The following is a 3996-nucleotide window of genomic DNA, read 5'->3' as shown; positions in this document are numbered from 1 at the left end:
TTTTTTTTACAATGATAAGTTTAGACCATATTATATAATATGAATTCAAATTTAAAAATAAAATCATATACATTTATTATACGTCCATCCATAAATGTAAGGGTAAAAATATCGCTGCACTGTCAGCATATAAAAAAGTTGCTATTCATATTAAAAAAAGCGCACCAAAATTTAAACACACGTGGATCTCGGGTCATGGTTGAAGGCTTAAAAGCAAGAAAGTTACGTCCAACGGACCGGACTACAACTCCAAAGTCCAACCCAAATGCGTCTTCCAAAATTCTCCGGCGAAGTGAAAGGGACGTCAATCAATCCATCCGATTTTCTCAATGGACGTACACTTGGATATTCCCAGCACAAATGTCACCACGTTAACAGGTAAGCAATAATTTTCATTACGACCAACTATGCGGTAGGAAATGAGTATGGTCTTTTTTTATTAATATAAGAAGAAGGGATATAATTTGATAGTTCAATTCTTGCGCCTTGGGAACAAAGAAGAATCCATGGGATGAAACTTCAATCAATCATGTTAAGACCCGTTTGGAGTTGCACAACTAAAAGTGCTTTTAAAGTGTTTTTTGAATATCATTCTATAAAATTAGAATTAGAGTTTTTGGTGTTAAAAACACTTTTAGCAAAAACTCAGACTCCGTTTGGATTGGCTATTTTTTCAAAAAACAAGTTTTTTAAATACAATGTTACAGTAATATACAATAACTCAAAAAACATCCCATCCACATTAGTATATCAAATATATCAAAAAAAATTTATAGTAAAAATTTTTCATATACACTGCTATAATAAAATATTTCAAAAATACCCCAAAAAATAACTAATCCAAACGAAGCCTCAATTTTTGTGTTTTTAGAGTAAGTTTTGTGATTTAAAAAATAAATAATCAAATTTAATCATCTTATCCTATATTATGAACCAAATAAAGAGATAAACACTTTTAAAAGTTTTCAAATTATATATCATCCAATACAACAAGTACTTATTAAACTATACCTCCAAATAATATATTTAAAAGCATTTAAGTAGTTAATAAGTATTTTTATTAAAAATTTCTTTAAAGAAGTATTTTTCAATAAATTACCGCAAAACCGGACCTATTGTCAAACTAAAAGCGATGCCATATCGCTCTCATGCATGCTGTTCCTCGTAATTAAGCATAGTAGATCTGTATATTGATTTGTTAACTTATTTCCCCCCAGCTAAGAGGGTACAAATGCTTCTGATTAGATTTTGTTCATAATAAAACGTTTCGAACCCAATTAGCTAGAGAACAAAAGTAGTTCACGTGTCATCTGTGCCTCCTCCATTAGTGAGGATTCTGTGCCTGAAAATACTAGGGTGCATTTTATCATTTAGGCTCAAGTTCCTCGTGCTCATATAAGTAATCTGGTGTCTCACCAAAACAATAATCAATCATAAGTAATAACATTATTGATAACAACGCTCTACATAATTCTAAAGTATTTTTTGATTCAAAAAAGGGACTCTAAATTTTCACTACCAGCTAATGTCGCTACGTTCCAAAAAAATTGAAGGATAAATCAAATAATTAATATTTTTGCAAATCGACGGATTAAAATTCGAAAAGATTTCCCGTAAGGATGAATTCCCTTAGTACAACCTCTCCACTTAATCAAACATTCATATTGGGATAGTTCAATTTTTTCAAATAATATTTCGCTTGCATCATGAACATGTTTTCGTACCTTTTTTTTTAAATATATTTTTAATTATCTTTTTATCTCACATATATCATATTATAAAAAATGTTACAGTTATTATTTGAAATAATACTCTATCTAAACATAAAATATTTCACTAGGACGAACACAAAATAATATGCCTAGCTGATTAATATATGAACGGAGAGAATTCTACCTTCACTTGCGTCTTCAATAATTGTTTGTCCTTTCTTTTTGATAAAGTAGAGAAAGTTTAAAGTACTTGCTGTGTGCGGAAAGGGATTTAGAAGTAACATAATATTCATTTATATTGTTGGGTCTAACTACTGCCACTGCTACTGTAATTTGGTAAAGTTGAGAGTGCCATATAGAATAATTAAAGTGATGATGGGGTCACAAGTTGAATCTACTCAAAAAAAGAGGAGGGAAGAAATAAGAATGAGCCCAAAAAATGAAAGAAACTTGTGCCGATAAATTAGCTGGATTTGGTGTCCCACAATTCCCACTTTTTTCAATGTGGGCCAGCGGTGATGTGTCCTTTCGGCTCTTTGTGTGTGTGTGTGTGTGTGTGTGTGTTTTTTTTTACCTCTTGAAGCTTGGCTTTGTGTTAGTTGACATAATAGCCCAACTTAACCAAACCGTCCCCCACTAAATTACCACTAGCTTTATTAATTATTTTTAGTACAACTGATTATGCTTTGTTTGGATTGCAATTTTTTTTAAAAAAATTACAACGTTTTTCGTGAACATAATTTTTAATCACCTTTTTATCTCATATATATCAAATCGTTACAGTAATTTTCTTTTATAAAAAATTTAGAAAAATGTAATCCAAACAAAGCCAATTAATGGATTTGGAACATGGTGATTGGTGAATCATCAAAATGACACTACTCTCCGGAAGGATCACGATCATAATTGGCCAATGTATGTGTACGTATAATTTAGATCAATATATATAAATCGTTTTTTAATGTTATGCATGATGAAACTCATAAAAGTTTCTTCTACGTTTATTTTGTGCTCAGAGTTGCAGCTTGAAAAAATATAAATATGCATCGGTTGTGAAATTGGATAAAATCGGCAAAAATGGTTCTGAGTTGTAAGGTCAATCGGCTGTGCTCCAGGTCCTTAGCTGGCAATGCATTAGAATTGGAGAAGGTAGGGCCCATAGTTTCCGATTGCTAACAAAGCTGGTTTGAGCTTTTCTCTCTTTTTCCGTCAGGTTGATCTGTCTTCTTCCAATCACGTCATGCCACGTCACCTATTCAAACCACCACCTGCCGACGTGTATGACCGACCTCAAACCCTCTCGGTTGCTACCAAACGTCACGGGCGGTGCTTCACCGTCAACCCCAAGCCAAATATGAAACATGTAATGCTTGCTACTGAACAAAATTTCGAGAACATATTATTATTGTTTAGATCAGCCCAGCAAATACTTGGCTGCTTCGACCCCATCATAGACCATTCTGAACTGCGGTGGATATCGATCATCTAGGTCAATTGTCAAATTAGTGAAGCTACGCCACCCACTGCAATGGATATAAGAAAGTTCCTATATCCGTGTAGTCAAACGTCAAAACTCATATTTTACTAGTACTTATTTACATGCCGTAGTACCTTCAAACCAGTAGGGTGTTTTGTTGTCTTTAAATACCTTGGACGCTGAAACAAGAGAAAGTACTTCAATTCGTCAAAGATCAATTAATTAAAATATATGGATTGCAATGTAGTACAAGATAGAGAATATCTCGAAAGGGGAAAAAAAAAAAGAGAATACCTTAAAATCATAGCATAGCGTTCTTCATCGGAAGTAGGCTTTGTTTGGATTTAATTTTTCTGAACGTTTTGTAAAAAAATTACTATAGTGATCTAATATAATATATATGAGGTAAAAAAGGTTAATGAAAATATGTTAACAGAAAACGTAGCAATCTTTCTTTAAAAAATTGCAATCCAAACACACTTTAAAGATATATTTACATGCTACTAGTATATTTCATTTGTCTTTATTTATTTTGTACAGAATAATATGCAGAGAAAACCTTGTTTGCTGTGGACAGCAATTTTTTAAATTTATTTTACATATATCAAATTGTTACAGTATTTTTTCTACAAAAAAATTCAGAAAAATGCAATCCAAACAAGACCAAGCCCACATTATAGTTTGTTACTTTCCTTTATCAAAACTAGATTAATAAATGCAATAGCATTTAAATCTTATAAGGAAAATGCCAAAGTGCTCGAGAGAGAGAGAGAGAGAGAGTCGATTCAAGAGCCTCCCTCCCTGTGA

The sequence above is a fragment of the Coffea eugenioides genome, chromosome 6, assembly GCF_003713205.1.
Source record: "Coffea eugenioides isolate CCC68of chromosome 6, Ceug_1.0, whole genome shotgun sequence".
Taxonomy (NCBI): domain Eukaryota; kingdom Viridiplantae; phylum Streptophyta; class Magnoliopsida; order Gentianales; family Rubiaceae; genus Coffea; species Coffea eugenioides.
The sequence above is the reverse complement of the archived record's forward strand: the minus strand, read 5'-3'. Positions refer to the sequence as shown.